The sequence below is a fragment of the Protopterus annectens genome, chromosome 7.part0 (genome assembly GCF_019279795.1).
Source record: "Protopterus annectens isolate FY-2018-M chromosome 7.part0, PAN1.0, whole genome shotgun sequence".
Classification (NCBI taxonomy): Eukaryota; Metazoa; Chordata; order Ceratodontiformes; family Protopteridae; genus Protopterus; species Protopterus annectens.
Window position 1 is genome coordinate 1,405,167,025 of NC_056739.1, and position 19,877 is coordinate 1,405,186,901.

General features: G+C 36.2%; 1 protein-coding gene across 1 annotated transcript in view; it reads right to left on the minus strand.

Moving 5' to 3' along the window:
* DOCK3 (dedicator of cytokinesis 3) overlaps positions 1-19,877 on the minus strand; it is a 4,843,230-nt gene that overhangs the window by 3,716,290 nt on the left and 1,107,063 nt on the right. The window lies entirely within an intron of this gene.

Sequence of the window (19,877 nt, forward strand, 5' to 3'; positions counted from 1 at the left end):
TTATTGGTATCAATACACTTACAATAATTGCAAGATCTACAAGCGTGAGTACCTCTTCTGCCTAGCTGGGTAATAGTAGCTTGACCTGATATTTTATAGCATAGTAACCTCCTAAGGGATGTAGTATACTTAAAGGTGAACCTAGGTTCAGGTCTGACCACTTCTTTAAGTTTCTCATCAGCCAACAGAATATTCCATTGGCATTTAAAAATGTTACACACCACATTTACAGCTGAAGAAAAAAATAAATGTCTGTCTTTGATCTACATATAAAGTGATTATTATCTGCTGTAGAAGAGTTAGATGCATAAAAATATGGTTTAGCATGACCCATTCTATCTATCCCTAAAGATAAATTGAGATCACTATCTGTGTAGCCTCTAGATTTAAACTCTTTCCTAAACTGAGATGTTCGACAGTTGAACTTAGTGTCATCATATACCAATTTAGAAATCCTCATTCCCTAACCTATCACAATATCTCTAAAAATGTGCCTCGGGTGCATGTTCTTCCTGTGAAGAATGTGATTCTTCCTACAAGGTTTTCTGTTTAAATCTGCAGATGTGAATTTTCCTTCCAACAGTCAGCACAGTGTTACAGCCACAATACAAAACTCTCACCAGGAAATTTGAATGGAATATAACAGCTGATCTGCATACCCAAAATGCAATGCTTTACAATTACTTATTATTCCTAATTTGAATTAATTTCAAAATCAAGATGTGCAAACCAGTTTTCATCCTCTGATGTTCTTTATTAATTTTCTTTCATTGAAATAGTAAATAAATATACTTTTCATTGCCACATTCCTAATAAATAAAAATAGTAGTATGAAAGATTTCCTTGTGGACACTGTCATTTGCCAACCATGTCAGACTATTCAATGAAGAAACACCAGAAACAAAGATGAAGTCTAAATTTTTCAAGTAAAATGTTATATTATGTAAAAGAAAATATTGTGGGTTTTCTTCTATAAAATGTATTTGTAGTTGGGTTATATTTTAATAAACATATGTAATAAATAGAGGAAAGAATGTTATTTATGAGAAACACAGCAAGTCAAAGTAATACTTACCAACTTGATACTTATGGATTGTTTATTTCCATTAGGTGCAGCGATTTTCTCTTCCGTCCCAAAGACATGCCCTGCAGAAAATGACAAAGTCTTCCATGTTTGTGTATGTGTGTTTGATGCAACTGGCTGGTACATGTCCTAGGTCAATTGACAATCTTCCACATTTGTCTGTGTGTTATGCGATGGGCTGGTACCCACACCGTTCAGGTAAAGTTTCTCACTGAGTATAGATATAGGCATGAAATGAAGAAGTGAATTACATTACACAACACCCAGATGTCTGCAACACTGTTATGTTCTCAAAGGGTGATTTAAGCAATGACCCATGCCTGGGTGTGGGTAATGCTGGATTTACCACAGTTGGTGTGGTTTGGTCAGAAGGGCGAAGTTTAGCATAGCAAGATAACAGCAACGGAGCTCTTCCATTCTCCATTGCTATCAAACACAAAAAACAAAAAAAAAGACACACTAATGGAAAAAGTCTGGGCGACCGGATCTTTTTCCATTAGTATAAGTCTAATTTACAACTGGCACGCTAACCAATCAGCGGGCAAGTTTTGGAATATTAATGGGGGGGGGTGTTGTATAATTGCAAATATTCCACAGGTCTCCACTCCAGAAAGTTTAATGTATTACACAGTGAAAACTCAAGGTTTTCTGGGTCTTTCTTGCAGTCTTTACTAAATGCTTTTTTTAAACCTTTGACAGGTGTAGGGCACTGGATTGACTGTGCACCTACAGACTCTAGACATCAAAACTACAAATGCTGACTAATTCTGTACATACTCCAGGGATTACGCCAGAGAACAGCAAACCAACTACAAAAGTTTTTTGTGGTGGGCATACCTCTGTACCTGTTAGCACAAGAAATCTGGACAAACTAAAATATGGTTGGGCAGAGTCCCAAAAATAAGGACAGATGTTAAGTACTACTCATAAATTTACAGAGATGCTAGAGTAACATAATTTGCATAGCAAGCATTTTCTGAAGGATATGAAGTTTGAAAATGAAATGTATGACATTATTTAGTGACTTACCAGAAAATCACAAATGTTATGAGAAGCAGACCAAAAACGTGAAAACGTGACATAAAAATCTGGACAGCTGGGAGAAGTATGTGGGAGGGTAGACATGTTCCACACAACCCCCCCTGTTAAGTGTATAATTATATATACTAACTCCAAGATCACTCAAATTTCTACATCTTTTGCTGAAGTAACTGTCATATCCATTTGCCAATTATTAGCATACATGGTTATCTACAGTCTATTTCCCCCCTTTTATATCTGAAACACATAACCGAAAAAGATCTTGACCAAGAACATAACCCTGTAGGACATCACTCAGAACCCCAGCAAGATAGACAGACATCCCCTACCCCAGCCAGAACTGCTGAGTCCTTTTGCTTGACCACAGTTTTAGCTATTGTAACACAAAATGATCCACAACCAAGTCTTTTGACTTAATGATTATTTAGTTAGAATACTGCTAAATGCCTTAGCAAATGCCTTCATTCTTGACTTGCACGTTGCTGTACTTTTAGAGAATATGTTAGAAAAAGAAACAAAATAGCATGCACTACTGAAAAGATGCATGTTTATATGAAAAAAAATAAAAATACAGTTGGTTGAAAGACCATTTCACCTCTGAAACAAACAAAGACACACACACACACACACACACACACACACACACACACACACACACACACACACACACACACACACACACACACACACACAAACACACACTTGAATCTCTGGCACTAATGGATTATCTCCCCCTGTTAATGGTTTTGAAAGAAATAAGGAAATAATTGTTCCTGGGATTGGGCACCTCTGGATGAGTTAAAAAATCCCACCAATTCCTGAAAGTCTCTTATTGGCTCTTCATCTAATGAGATTGAAGCTGAGACAGACTGCTGGAGCTGGGATGCAGACCCAATGAGAGAAAATGCAGGCTGAACAGGCAATAGTTTTTTCTTAAACAGCCAACCAACCCCAGTAAAAAAAAATGGTTCAGCAGCAGAGCAGGAAATTGTTTTGAGTTTTTAAATAACTTTTCCTGGAAATTTGATTCTGTGCAGCTACTGGTCTAGAAGTGTGAAAGGCACTGAAATCTTGCACTGCTGAGATACTCTCTGCTGCTTTAAACCAACTGGACAGATGTCTATATTCTTAACTGGGAGAAGGCTTTGACAGTGAGCATTTTTTTTTTAGGTTCCTCAGAACCATGAGCGATTTATTTTTCAAGGACAGCAGGCACTGTATTTGTAGATGAAGCACTGAAATGCATAGTTGTTTGAAAGTAGGGATCTCTGCATTAGTAACAACTATCTTTAATGCAGAATTATTCAGATGACTTTTACTTCTGCCTATTGATTAAGCACATATCAGGAGGTTAATACGTTCTATCTTCTTATAAATACTCTTCCATTTAAACTGTGCTACACATGGCTGGATTTTATGGTAGGATGCTACTGATTTGTATACAATTTCATATAGTTTATCCAAAGCTACTAATAAAGTACATGCAATTTATTCTTCATAAAATTAAGGAATGGGTGCAAGTCAACAATCTGCCTAACTGCTAATGGGGATGGGGGGGCTCTCTGTGGTATAATCTGGTAAATTTTAAACTGCCTTTAATCTGGCTTAGTAAGACTAGTATGAATGTGTGTGTGAATTAATTTGGGGTACTTTGGTTACTTTGTGTTTGTGTGACACAAATCTGAACTATGTGACTTGGTCATTATTATTAATTCTTTTTTTGCACAGACAACTGAAAAGGATGCAGTCAATCATGTAGCTATAATTGCTCGGTTTGTGGTTGTCTGTCGATAAAAAGTACTGATCCTCCTGAGATGAAACGAGGTAAGGTCATTAGTCTGTCTTTGCAGGACTAGTGTGCATTTGTATCACAATCAGACATATGATGTGTATACAGTCGATAAAGTGGTCGTAATTATTGAGTATGGGTAGTGAAAAGTGAACATTTGTCGTTATTGGTTCATATATTTTGTTTCATTGCTTACTGAAACTAATGTTTGAACTGCAAATTTAATATGCATTCTTACATATATTGTTTATTAAAAAATGTTGCTGTATTAAATAAGAAATATAATTTAAAACAGTCAGGAAGGTGAATCAAAAAACATATGCATTTATGCATGGTCCTAAAAGTGTGTGTGTGTGTGTGTGTGTGTGTGTGTGTGTGTGTGTGTGTGTGTGTGTGTGTGGGGAGGGGGGGCATGATTTGAAAACAGCCTGAGGCCCAAGGTAAACTTAATCTGCCACTGGCCAGATGCATTTTCAATGTGTATGCATTTCAAGGAAAGAGAAGACCACTATTGGTCATTTTATGTCTTCTTTCAATGTGAGGCTGTCTTGTGTAGTTAATGGCTATCACTGTTTGTGCTCTAAAATTTAGAATAAAAGTTTTAAATTAAATCCAAATCTCTGTAATCGCTGTAAAAGTAAAGAAGAAAATAGTGTGTACACTGACAGGTCTGAACAGTGTTGATGGTAACTACAGACATATAGTTGAGTAATGGGACATTGCAATGGCTGTGTGGGTGGGGATGGGGGGGCCCTGGTCCATTATTCTGCCTAGGACCTTATTTGACCATGATCTAGCACTGTTTACAATGAGACTGATAACCTCTATGGGCATTTTTATTCAATCTTTTACCAACCTAGCTCCTCTAACAGGTCCATAGTTAAGTACTAGGCTAGCTGTCCTTGTGGGCAGTATTAAGACTAGCCAGTTTCCCTTTTCATGGCTGAATTAACTTATTCCATTTGGTGATAGATTGACCTTAACCATCCTATGGTCAATAACTATATATTACCCCTAGTAAGAATAACTGGGATCATACCATTGATAATTTGAGGGGACCCATACATGAAATATATCATTTAGAAGCTGCCTCTGCCATTACTAGTTCTGGGGGTAGTCCTGGAGCAAATGTTCTGATTTCCATCCATAGATCCCATATGTGTTTGAATATGAACTGGGATGATTTTTGTTTTATGTGGAAGGGGGGGGGTCTGCTCCACAGCAGTGATATCTTTTACAAGATAATCCTGCCCCATGAGCTGTGGCTTGATTTTGAGCTAAGTATCCTTATGAGGTACCAGTTAAAGGTTCAGCACACCCCCTTCTTGGAGGATATATATATATATATATATATATATATATATATATATATATATATATATATATATATATATATATATCTATACTGGATATGCATTATGCATTACACTTATCACTAATTAAATTATTCATTCATAGGTAGGTCCTAAACTAGCTACCCATGTGGGCCCTTTTAAGCCTATCCAAAATCTCTCAAAGGTGAGAAAAGAATGTTTGTGTGATAAATACCTTAAAATTATGCCAGACCCCATCCCCCTTTGCAGCAGTGTAAAAAAAGGAAACTTACTCAACACACAGTTATCCTTGTAATGGTTATACTACTTTTCCTTCAGCCAAAGTTCTTATTTTACACTTAGAAAAAAATCATTGATAACTGCACCTGCAGCATACAGGGATAAAGCCCTAATGTATGTCTGCGAGAGGCCACCCCCCCCCCAAAAAAAGAAGAAAAAAAGAAATGAAAATTTTCTGTTAGAAAAAAGTAAAATAAGTCAATATCTCTGTAAATATGTTACATAGACCACTTCTAGCAATGTTCCTGTATAGATTTCCTTTCATTGGTTCTAAAGCAATTCTTTTAATGTTCCAGATGTTTACAAAACTGTTTAGTTTATGCATATCGGTAAAACAACTGTACATATCTGTGAGGTTCTACAGTTTCAACACATCAAAGCAAAGCTTTTTCATCCTTATGTGTGCTTTCATAAAATGTTCCACTTGAACTGCCTTTGGTTTGAGTTAACAAAATATTAATATATTGCACATATTTATAAAAATGCTAGGAAAGACTATATCAGTTTACTGTGCATTCCATTTAGGTCACATCACATTCCTTAGCTAAGTTCCAAAAGATAGTGTAACAATAGCTGTGTTTTAAGAAGGACACAAACAAGTCCATTTTTAAACAAAAAGCATATTTCTGACATAGGCAATCATGCACTGATATAGATGAATACAAACCATAATGATGGATTTTCAGTTGCAAACACATCATATATAATCTATACAGTCACTGTCAAATGAATATTACATAGATTATTCAAATTCTACCTTCCCTTAAACCTCATTCCTCCTCCAAAATGTTATTCTGCATGCATTGTTCCTGTTGTTCCTATTTTTTTTCCTAAGTAATTTGTTCCTACCCTTTCATAAAGATCTCACTTCCACTTCTTTTATCTCTCTTACTATATTCACTTCTAATACTGGTTTAGACTTTGATTTCCATTTTCTAGCAATTGCTTTTTTGGCAGCCACTGGAATTAAACTCAGCAAGGCCTTACTATGCATAGACAATTCAGATCCTGTATGATAGCTCAAATCAAATTACAGCAGCAATTAAAAAAAATAAGATAGCTGCTAAAAAAACATAAATGTCACATGCAGGCAAAGAACAACACAGATAGCTGTCATCTCTCTGGTCTTCATCCAGCTAACCTTCAGACACAAGACATATTTCACCAGTCAGTAATGTACACATCTATGAAAATTACCAGTATACCATATGATTATGTCCATAATTAATCAATTATCTGGCTATAAGTAGTCCTATAGCTGTACCCATCTTCATCTAGCAATGTTACGTTTAACTGCCATTATGCAAATATGACTTAAATCCCCTCTAGTATCCCATAGCATGCATCAGTTTCAGTGTATTCATGCAAGTGATGCACACATACTAAAAAAGGGTAAAGGATATTTAAATTTTTTTTTCATATGCGGCCTGTCTGGCCACATTGGGTTCCTCAGTTTTGCACTGCCTGGTAATTCAACAAGCAGTTCAACAATGTATCATAAAGGACACTGACATATCCATCGTAATCTAGTTACAGCGATAATATTTGCAAACAAATCTAAATAGATCACATAGGCAGTGCCTCACATATGTAGTTATCACGTAATTATTCACTTTTCTCCCAGCAAGCCTATTGGCTTTGACCACTCAGCAAACCAAACAATTATGGCAATAAGCTAATATATCATATGCATATTTGTATGATTATTCATCCAGATGTATCTATCTTTTGCAGCATTCCATCTGACAGCACATAACAGTGTCAAGCTTGTTTGCCATTTCATAGAGTGAATTAATCATCCATCAGTATACCCCATATCATGCACCAGGTTTAAGTTATTAATGCAAATATCAATACATAACAAATATTCAAAATTAGCCAGAATGGAACTTGTATCCCTGTCCCTATGCATCCCTATTTTGGCTGTGTTATACCCTGCAAAATGCTGGAACAGTATGTTTTTAAATGGACATTTCTATATCCATTTTTATTGAATTATGCAGTCTAGAACTTTATGACCATGCCAGGTAAACCATATGGCAACATGTAGTGCAAGCTCCCCCAAAAGGCTGCATCAGTATGGAATTATAGGATAGTCTTTTATATGGATTTGTGGCAAATAACACTGCAAGCCAACACATACAATGGGGAAAAACAAAAAAAAAAAAGACATATTTGTACATGTGGTTAACTATGAATGGTCCTTTATTCATGAAGGCTACTATCCACAGAGGATGAACTATTCTGTAACACAGCTTCTATGCTATAATACAGTGCACAGTCCGTTATAAAAGACAATAACATTGTGCACAAAGGTACACTGGATTTGCCCCAGCAAACCCTGAAGAACTCTGGAGCAAAGAATATAATGTCCAAGACTGTATCACAGGTGTTTTGTCACATGAACTAATCCACAAAGTGTGCCAGTGAGGGCAGAGCTAGGCCAGTACCAATGTAAGGGTTCATCTACTTAGGATTATATTCATTTTTCCAGTTAACTGTAACAGAAAAACAGAATGATCACAGTTTAATAGCACTCAGTATCTGAACCATACCACAGCAAAGTAATGAAAGTCCTCTTTCAAACATGCATAGATATTTACATTTTCATGACAATATTTGAGTCTCATGATATAGCGCACACAAAAAATAAAAAAATAAAATATATATATATATATATATATATATATATATATATATATATATATATATATATAATTACAGAAGACATAGTCCTTAAAAGTCAGCCATACCTTAGTAAAGAAAATAAATAAAAGTGGACATGATGAGTCCCTGACAAGCTTTGATTTATTCAATTTGATTTGCTCTCCATAGAATAGTGAAATAGGCAGGCCAGTGATCATTTTAACCACTTTATTGCTTAATTTTACTTAAATTGCTGATGTTATCTGTCAATGGCAAAGAAATGTCCAGAAGGTAGGAAACCATAATGAAAAAATAGAGGGCTTCAATGATTAATGTTATAAGGTATATGATATAAAGTGGGCAGGGTTAAAACATGAAAAAATGTTCTAACCAAATAATCATATTTCAAAGAATAAAATATGTAGTGGTATTTATTTAATATTAAAGTTACCAATAAACAGACTCATTCAGCCATACCATTCACCACAAAGCTCAGAGCAAATTTAGAAGTAGGACAGTAGTTATTTTTTCAGCATGCTTATGCAAACTTGCAATATGCCTGAGATAGAATTTAGAAGTTTGGATGGCTGAAACACACCATGATATGATGGGCCTTTCTGCTTTGCAAGTTTGTAGACAAATTAAATAAAACAGAGCTTTGTAACCCACAGCTCATGCGTAACCCTAAACAAACAAAAAAAAAATGCTACTTTTTCCCTGAAACCCCTCTCCCATGAAAAAAGTAAAATTTAATGTCCTCTTTCTTGATTATACAACCACTGAAGTCACTTCTCATAGCAAATTATTACGGATGATAATGAATGATGATCTTAAATTTGACCTGCATATACAAAATTGCATAAGAAAAACTCATCAAAACAAGGGATGCTTTATACAGCCAAAAGTTTCTCACCAACACAACTAAAGCTACACTTGCCACTCCTTATCTCCTCCCTATGCTTCTTTATTGGGCTCCCATCCTTACTAATCCTTAGGTATCACAAAAATCAAAACCTGAGCAATGTTATAACAAAGTAGCTAAATTTGCAGCAAATCCCCTTTCAGAATCCACCACTGTGTAACATTAAAAAGACTAAATGAGTTAGAACTACCCTCATCAACTAATATACACAGACTCTTACCTCCTATAAAATTATCCAGAATCCATCTGCTTGTCCAACACTAAATAACATTCTACACAACTATTTTCCCAGTTGGTCATTATAATTCATTGACCAAAAATGTCTGTGTCTGTCTTCTAACCTATCAAACTTGCTGGGCATTCACTGTACTTGTACCTTGTTGCTAAGGCCTGAAGCTCCATCTCTATCCAGTAATAACAAATCCAAAGCCTGGAAATGTTTCCTGGCTTTGGATTTTTTATTCTTGTTCTGTATTTTGCATCCTGCCTGGCTTACCTATGTGCTGTTCTTGTTTCTTTGGACTCCATCTCTATCCATCAGATCAATACCCTCCCTTCTCATCTTTCCAAACCATTCTGAAAGACTTCCTAGCCAAAAGCTGGCTCTGTTCTTACTCATCACCAGGATAAAACACATCCCTAAATGTGAATAAATAGCTATTCATACAGTACACCCCCTTACTCTCCCTTCTTCACTCACATCCTTACTTCTATAAAATTCTCTTCCCTGGATTTCTCACTAAATATACCATAAGCCAGCTTTTCTCTTACTTCATATTTTAATTCCTGTTTATATTATACTAGCTTAACTTTAATTTCTCTATAAACTGATTCAAATGTCTCTAGCTATTAAATCATATTATGTCTTAGTTGGTATAATTATTTAAACTGTAGTTGTTTTCTGTGTTATTTTTAAAGACTGTAAAATTGTTGTTCTTAAAATGTTCTGTAATACTTTGGAGATTTTTACCCAGGCATCTGCTGAAAATGGCTTCCTACCCAGTTGTACCTTTCCAGTAATCAAATGTCAATAAATAAATAAATAAAACAGTGAAACCTTTTGACCATTTTAACAAGCTCATATGCCCTTCACCAACCCTAACTTGCACTTCCTGCACAGAACTGTAGACTTTATCTTTAATGCAAAATCATTCATGTACTGGACCATGGGTCTATTTGCTGTTGTCAAACTTTGAAGGAAAATAAGATTTATGTGACTCCATTTGTGCAACTGTAACAATAGCCACTCTAGGGGCACCAAGGTTTGAAACTCCATTTTTAGAAATGCAATCATTTCTTAGAACCACAGAAATACAAGTCCCTGCAATGCAACCTTATTAATTTTGTGTGACTTCTGTTTCTTTAAATTTGCACAAATACACTGGGTGATGGATTCTGGAAGAAATTTCTTTTTTCTCTCTGCTTTCACTCAGATTGGTAAAACAGTACAAGAATATTCTCTAGGAGCAGCTCAGCCCATGAGTATACATGGATTTGTGGGAATTCTTTCATTACTGAACAGTCCAGCTATTTTTTCCTGGAGTTACACAGACATATAGTCAGCTGATTGGCCGATACAATGCTCAAGTTAGATGTCTGAATAGATCAAACAGTGTCCCGGTGAAACCTGAACCAGCACAAAGAAAGCTTGCAGTTGGAAAAAAAACCTTGAACAAAAGTAGATTTTTTTCACAATGTCACACTGTAAAGCTATAGTGCACATCAGAGGATGTTTCCATGTTATGACCAGTTCAGCTGAATGTAGCATGCATTTCCAGAAATGTTAGTGTGATGATGTGAGGTATTGCCAGCTATGCCAAGAGAAGTAGGGCAGTGGATGTATAACATATGCCAGCATAGCTAGATGGAGTTTTGTAAAGAATTATGTGCCATTTGTATACCAAGCTGATTTGTACAGGTGCTTGTGTTGAAAATGTATTTGCAAAGCTGCTTATGATAAAAATGTACCAACAGTGGATCCTGCTGGACAGAAAAGAAATACACCTATATGTCAGACTGCATTGTAATTGTTGAAATTAATATATTGTAACACAGGATACTGGAACAGAAGAGAATAATCTCAGTCCATCTAATTTTGAAAAATAGGCTGAAATTAAATTACCTGATTTAAGCCATAAAGATTGTATCTTATAGTTCTTTTTGCAGCCTGAGACAAAATGTCTGTGAAAACCTGGACACTAGGAATCCTACAACATTGTCCTTAGGGCTGAACTAAGTGCTACCTTGGAAGGGTGGAAGTTTTTGAAATTGTTTTATAGCTTGCAGATGCTATAACTCTTGTTAGCAAAGCTCTATGTGTGATTATGGTAACAAATATGTGCTAGATTCTGGTTCAGTTTCTAGTAAAGGGGGTAGTGTGGTAACCAGAAACCCAGCTGACTAGATGTATGTGATGCCATTCTGTAATCCAGCACTGAAATTATGTTTTAATACTAGATGAGAAAGAAGTTTCAGAGCAGTTTGTTTTTGAAACCTGACAAAGAAGGATCACTCACTTGCTTCATCTCGCCTTGGTTTAGTAAGTAACCAGGGAATAGTAATTCTTTAGATCAGTCAGGGAAATATAGTGAGCTTCATTAAGTACTGTTTTCTATATCTGTTTGAATCTATTTATCTTTGTTATTTTTAATATTTCCTGTGACTAAACCCCTGATGTTTATTGTATATAAATATTTAGTATTTTCAGTTTTTATTATTTATTATGCAAAAATATTTAAACGTTTCATTGTAACTGGACTTTTGGAAAACATTCTAACCTTTGAGAGTACTTATATTTATTTGGTGACACAGTGGCCCCTGCCGAAAGCCTTGCTGCATTGGTCAAACACTATTATTTGTATTAGTATTAATTCTACTGAATATAATTAAGTACCCTTGTAAGACCCTTACAGTAGCTGGATTTGGAGTGTTCTGGTGGCAGTATCTACCTTATAGTCTGGGCAGAGGGGCATAGCTGGTGAATATGTGCCAACTTTTCCCAGGTGTGTGTGTGTGTGTGTGTGTGTGTGTGTGTGTGTGTGTGTGTGTGTGTGAAAATCAGATCTGAAAGAGTGTGTGTTACTTGAAGCAGGGACACAGAGCACTGGTTTCACAGAGAGGGTAGTGGAGGACTTGGCTTGGAACACTTGGCTGAGGACTCAACTCTACAGCTATTTTCAGTGTGGGGTCTTATTTGAGGCCTGCTGAGGGAGTAAGGGAAACCCAGCCCCAGTGCTAGAATATGTTCCCTGTATGCTCTTAAGGGAAACAATGTTTGGTGCAGAGAGCTGCATCTGAAAATACTGTGTGTATCCATTGCTGTTCCAAGTGAATGTCCCTCAACAGTGGCAATAGTGAAGATCGAGACTCCTTGTTCATTAGTCCAGGAAGGATCACACAGTTAGCAAATGAACCAAAAAAACTCTAAAACTCAATTATTAAATCCTCTTCATTTTCAGAATTATTTCAGATGGGGAGCAATTTTTATTTCTAGCACTTGATAGTCGTGGTCCATTGTAACCACAATTATGCATCTTTAGCTGCTGAAATAAACAGACAATGCAGCTTTGAATACTAGGGCATGTGTGGAGGAAGTGCAAGTGGTACACTATATATATTTGTTGAGGTGGTACTACAGACATACATAATCTGTACTCTAACCATGAACTAGTTAAAAGTTTTCAAAACGCATTACTTTTTCTTGATAGATCTGTGTTGTTATACCACAGTGCTTATGCTTTTTCAGTTGACTAACAAGACTGTACAGCATATCTTGCCCCGTTACCAGAAATGTCTTTTCAGCTTTGAAGAGAAAACTGTTATTCTATGTTTTTGCAGATAAGCTTGTCCCTCTAAAGTAACAGGACTAACTGGCATACTTTAGAAAGCCATGATTGCTATGTATCATGATTGTAATGCTTGTTGTTGGGATAAGTCTCATAAGCACTATTGCTCTGACATTACACATGACAGAAATGTTCTTACCATGTCAAGTCATGGACCATGAGAGGACATTTTTGAATGTATTCCTTGGTTTTCTTCATCCTTTCTACTATCCTGAATTCAGCACCATGTTCTCAAATGATTCCATTAATGGGGGTTGATGCTTGCCCATCATGACACATATCAAACGCATAAGGACACATCTCTTGTGCCCACCAATTCAGCCACTAGTAGGCACTTATTTGCAAATTAATAAACAACCGTAAAAATGTAATACACAACTGCTGAAAAGTGATATGTTAGTACTCATCTGACTTGCACCAAAGTCTAATGGATAAAGATGAGTAAAGGAAATGACAATCCAAAAAAGTGAAAGGATTGGATGCTGTCATGAAGATTATACCTTTTAGGAATGTCAGTAGACTTCCATTTAGGATGCTGTACAATTACTTTTTCTGCCATGCTAGTTAATCTAACAGGTCTGCACTTTCAAGATATTCCCTGCTCACTCCATATTTATTACTATTACACTTGCTGTCTTTCAGTCATCTGCTTCTTCATGACAGATTTATTGAAAATCTCTTTCAGGGGTCTGACAATACTCTGTATGATTCAGTCATATCTGGACATAAGTTGTCTCAATTCATTGGAGGTCCAGACAAAAAAGCCCCAAGTATAAATACATGTACAAAAGGTAGAAACAGCAGATAAGAAGAATTACAATAAAAGTGAACAGAACACATATAAAAATATAAACAACATTTTACAAAACACAACAGAACATATCCATACATAAATAAAATAAGTCCTGAATAAAACTTAATAGAAGAGTACAACAATGGTTCAAATCAAAGATAGTGGAAGAAAAAAATCCATTTGTGAGAGCAACCTTTTAAACAGTAAGTCTTGATGGGAAAATGTATTCAAGTAACGTGTTGGTGGAAGTGATAGTTATACAACTGTGTGCAGAAAGAACAAGGCAAGAAGACAAGTTTGAAAGGTTACACAAGGGAAATAGTTAAGAGATGTCAGGGCAGATAGTGGTTGCATCAAGCACTGGATATATTAGATGTTGAAAGAGATGATTAGCAGATAAGCTGAGTGAGATGAATAATGAAGAAAAGAATGCAGACTGCTGCAGTGACGACAGACTGTAAGGTACCAATGTATGATTCGGGGCTGGTAAAGGCAGATACAGAAAGGACATGATGTGAAACATGATGAAAGCCGATGAAGATAGTCAGCAGTGAGAACTCGAAAGTGGGTTAGCCAAGTGTAATAAATGTAAAAGAGGGGATGTGAGGAGAAGAGTAGGAAGTGGTAAGGAAAGGAGAAAGGAAAGGTAAGTCGTTTATACAGAAAAGATGATGGAGGCAAAGTCTATAGATATAATACAGCAGTATAGACTCCTCTGATTATGTGAAGGATATCAGAGTTTAGAATATACAATGTGAATGGATAAGAAATGTCTATCCAGGAGGTGAGCAGGAACACAACCATGTGTTCATTAGGTGTAGTGTCATAATGGTACTGTCGATCACATAGTTGATGTCACTAAAACTGGTATGTGTTTCTTTTTTTTTTTTTCTATCCCACATAATGGAATGCTGTATTTTGGATTTATGCAGAGTTTTCTGCTTCATATTATTTGGCATGAATTTAACAGATTACATCTCAGCTGACTGACATTTGGTACAATTATTTTCTTATTATTGGCAATACTGAGTTTTTATGTTGTGGAACTTCATAACAGTGGTCCAGGATTTTCAGCAATGTTCACCCCCATGAATAAAGCAGTGCTTTTAATCTCTGCAATCTATGAATGTAGGGAATGGCAGAAAATACTAGAGAAACAAGAAAGGCACTAATACTTTACAAATAAAGTGAAAGTGAGATGCAGAGTCATTCTTCCAGGAGATCACTATCACAGAAGCACATTCTTTAGGTTCCTAAAAAGGAATGCCCGGATCAGACAAACTTAGCTTCAAATTATCTCTGTACTCCTCCCCAGGTCCCTATCTCTCCTGAAGTGAAGCATGTTTATACTCCTCAGCAAAGTGTTGCTTGAAAATAATAACACTGATCTGAACAGTAAAACAGTTTTCCTCATAAAATGTGTTTCACTTGTTTTCATTCCATTTCATATTTTGACAAGTCTCTAGTAATCAGAGCAATTACATTTTAAATTCATAATTAAAAGGGAAATAAATATACTTAAAGTACATGCTGTACATTTCGTTTTTTTAATTATCAATTTTTATTAAACTTGCAGAATGCTAATATTTCAAGCATTTCAATGTTCATAATTTGCAGTTAAGGTAAAATATGAGCAATAAAACTCCATACGGTAAGCATTAAACTGTTTAATTTAAGTATAAATGCATTTGAAGTTATTTGACTAAGCTTCCTCCTAAATAGACAGCTATGATATACTGGATACAGGCTGCACCAGTAATTGGTCATTCTTCAATTGATGTTCTACACTGGTAAACAAATTTAAATAAAAAAATTTATTAATTAATAATGACTTAAACAGAATGCGCACTACATTACATGTAACTTAAATCTTATTTTTGGAATCAAGAACTAGTGTACTTTTGCATAGATGCAGATTGCTGGGATTTTTTTATCCGTAAGATAGTAGGAGTATTCCACAACATAACGTAGTTTAATGAGTACATCGAGCAAGTCCTAAGATCAATCGATTTAGGTGTGTGTGTGTGTGTGTGTGTGTGTGTGTGTGTGTGTGTGTGTGTGTGTGTGTATTTCTTGCTCTCTCTCTATAGACAGATAGATAGATAGACAGATGTAGATATAGAGATAGTTTTTTATATATATATATATATATATATATATATATATATATATATATATATAATGGACATGCTGCACCTCAGAAAATCCAAATCCCATCGAGCTACGTGCTCGAGAGACTTGAACTTCAGCACTGAAATAAATAGGACATGCTGGAGGGAAAGATTCATAACCCAGAGGCTCCCTTCACTCTGGAATAAAATCCCAGTCCAGGTTAGGCAGAGTCCCTCATTGACTCTCTTCAAGAGGAATCTTGATGAGTGGATGGGAGATCGTAGGTTTACCCCGGGTATCACTTCTGTGTCACTGTTAGACAGAGGCACAGTATACTAACCTCGAAAAAGGGCATAGCAAAATAAATTTAAAATGGGTGGCGAAAGCCAAACACATTCTGGCTAGGCTTATAAATGCCCCAGGGCAGATAGCCTAGTATGAACCTATGAACCTATATATATATATATATATATATATATATATATATATATATATATATATATATATATATATAAAACATTATATAGAACTATATATCCCTGTGCATTAGCCTGGGATTACTTTACCAAGATCCAGACTTGCAAGATTAAGCAAAAATATCTAACTAAATAAATAAATATATACAAGGTCTTATCTATCCTATGATCTATGTAGTTTGCTGCCTGTTCTTCACCTTCTGTTCTTCCAAAGGGTAATATCCAATAGCATTTTCTTTCTACGTGCACTGTGTACTATAAATCAGGAAAAGAATGCAAATAGCACAGCCTTCAAGCTTTTCAATATTATGACTAGGACTAATGTATTTTTGTATTGCTACTGGAACATTATATTTTAAAATACATTTGAAAATATGGCATATGCACATCATCATTCAACACCCACATTTCAGAGCATATTTAGCCTTTAAGTCTGTCTCCATGGCAACATGAATGATGCAGATGAGTTTTTCCCTGAAATTGAAGTAAGTGTATGGTACAGAACAGTGCAAAAGCATTTATTAGATCAGTTTACATGTCTCAATGCTAAGAAACAACTTATAAATAAAGCAGTGCAGTAAAGCAAAAACTAAAATAAAAGGTGTGCAGAGGTCCTTTGTATGTGACAGGAACTTTCAAATGCATTAACGGAATCAATAATATCCAGGGTAGTAGCATATTTCAGATAAAAGGTTGCATAAAAGCAGAAGGGCACAATCTTGCATAGATGAGAATGACTCAGTCAGTAGGACTATGGCAAAGTATATACATTTTTTTATTTTAGAAATACAAAACTGATTATCTGGTTGACAGTGGAGCTCAAAACATGGCTAAAATGTGGAAAAGCATGAGGTAGACAAATAGTTATCTGTTTAGAATTGCATTAGTTTTGAATTTGGAACTTTTCTACAAGGAAAACAAATTAGGCAGACCAGGTAGTTTGTATCTATAGTTCTACATTAAATATGTGCTAACTTAATGCAAATAAATCGCAAGAGTCCAGGAATGAGAAAAACAAAACACTTCTCCAAGTCTTTTCTATGACCTTTGCAAATGCAAATGCAACAGTTAGAATGAATGGCTACAAAAAGGGGAGTCACATCACTGCACATTATAATTCAGGCATGAGGGAAATCAATGCATTCCTCACTGTTTACAAGTTCAAGGATGGTATTCATAATTACTACAAAGACGCGTTAAGGCTATGGACACTGTCTGTAAATGAGGGCAGCTAAGCATTGACTCACAGAGGCCATTTATGATAATAAGTGATGTTTGTCAATAAGCATAAGCAAAGGAATGCAAAATGAATGTAAACAAGGAATGATGTAACCAAGCATATGCTAATGAAGCATTCTGTCTCCTAAATGTGATTCATAGTGAATTTTTTCCCACTTTTCTGCACTATCTGCAGATGCATTTTATAAACAGTAGTCTCACCAATCCTATTTGCTTTGCAATCCTTGAAAATGCTGCCACTTGCTGCTAACCTTGCTGTTTTCTGGTGTAAACTGCTTGTGTTGGCTGAGCCAAAACTGCTTGCACCCAGTGACATTCACTGGCAAAAAAGGTGAGATACAGGCAAAAGATAACTCACTATAACTTTGATAATCAGGAGATACTTGATAGTTTCAGAGTGGACAGGGATATTATAAAGGTATTAGTGAGTATGTATGCTTCCCATAGTGTTACTGGAAGAATGTGTGGACTTCTTACCCTGTCCTACCATACTATTCTTCTTGCACAGTGTTAATGTCCAGTTTCTGCCACCTACTACATTAATATTCAGGAAAACTTGACTTCCAAGATGGCTGCACACTGAGTTATAACAGCTTAATTTCAGCTCTCCTAATGTGAAAAGAGAAACTCAGAAGATACAGCTAGTGAACTTGTCTTTATGGGTAACTTTCAGTAACTGACTATTAAGTGCACTGCCTGGATGCTAGCAAAAAGGAAATTCAGACAACCTGAAAGAAAATCAATCACAAAAGTTGATGAGAAGACAGTGACTGGGAAGAATCCTGCAGCTGTTCAGGAAAAAGCAGTGCAAGCTATGGCTTTGGTGCAAGACATGACTTCCAGAAATCTAGAGGGAAAATATAAGTGAAATGTCAGAGCTGATTAAAATAAGCAAAACACTAAAGGAGTATATCAACTCAAATAACAAAAGGCTGGAAAAAAAATGGAAGAAGCTTTAAACAGATATTCTGATGAGGTGTTAAAACTGCAAAAATCAAATGCCAAAATGAAGATGCTGACTGAGTATGAGGCTGCTCAAGTAGAGATGTTTCAAAAAATAATAGAATTAGAGGACAAAACATGTAGGGGAAATCTGGGATTTTTGGCTGAACTAGAAAAGCTGGAAGGAACAGATTGTATTAATTTTATGAAAGTACAAATAAGCAATTGGACTGATATTCCACAGCAGGGAGCTGATAATTTAAAGGGCACGTTGTGTGCATGCTCCAAACCTGGCCATGAGAAAGAAACCAAGCAGAAAAAAGTTGGTCCTGACAAAACTATGGCAGAAGGACAAAATCCTAAAAGTGAGAGACAGTAGAGTGTTTGTAGAAATTGATTCCACACCAGGCAGGACAAGAGTAAATTTATTCCAGTAATCAGGGAATGTTGAGAAGCAGGTGTATGATTCAAGTTGCTGTATCCAGCTATTTTCAGAATATTATTTCCTGGACAGTCAAAATCATTTTTGATGCAGAAAATGCTAAGCAGGAACTAAAAAGGTTTGTCCAAAAAAGTGAGCTATCAAACAGAAGGAGACTTTGCCTCTTTTTCTTCTGTTAATAAAGACAAGTGAAATATTTTCCAGTGTTCATAGGTTCATAGGTTCATACTAGGCTATCTGCCCTAGGGCATTTATAAGCCTAGCCAGAATGTGTTTGGCTTTCGCCACCCATTTTAAATTTATTTTGCTATGCCCTTTTTTGAGGTTAGTATACTGTGCCTCTGTCTAACAGTGACACAGAAGTGATACCCGGGGTAAACCTACGATCTCCCATCCACTCATCAAGATTCTTCTTGAAGAGAGTCAATGAGGGACTCTGCCTAACCTGGACTGGGATTTTATTCCAGAGTGAAGGGAGCCTCTGGGTTATGAATCTGTCCCTCCAGCATGTCCTATTTATTTCAGTGCTGAGGTTCAAGTCTCTCGGCATAGCTCGATGGGATTTGGATTTTCTGAGGTGCAGCATGTCCATTAATTCCGGGTTGGACATGGCTTTATACGTCAGGCACAGATCACCTCTGAACAGGCGGTATGCCACTGAGTAGAGCTGGAGTTTCTTTAACCGGGCAGCATATGGCATCTGTTTGAGCCCTTTGATCCTCTTGGTGAGGTACTTTTGGGGTCATTCCAGTTGCTGCAGGTGTCTGGTAAGGTACATCCCAAAAGGGGCATTGTACTCAATTATGGGCCTGATGAGGGATGAGTAAAGAGGCACGATGACCTCCCCTGATCTAGATGTGAATCCCTTCATGATTAGGTGGTTTATATAAAATGTCTTTCTAACCACTTTGGCCACGTGGTTGTCAAATGAGA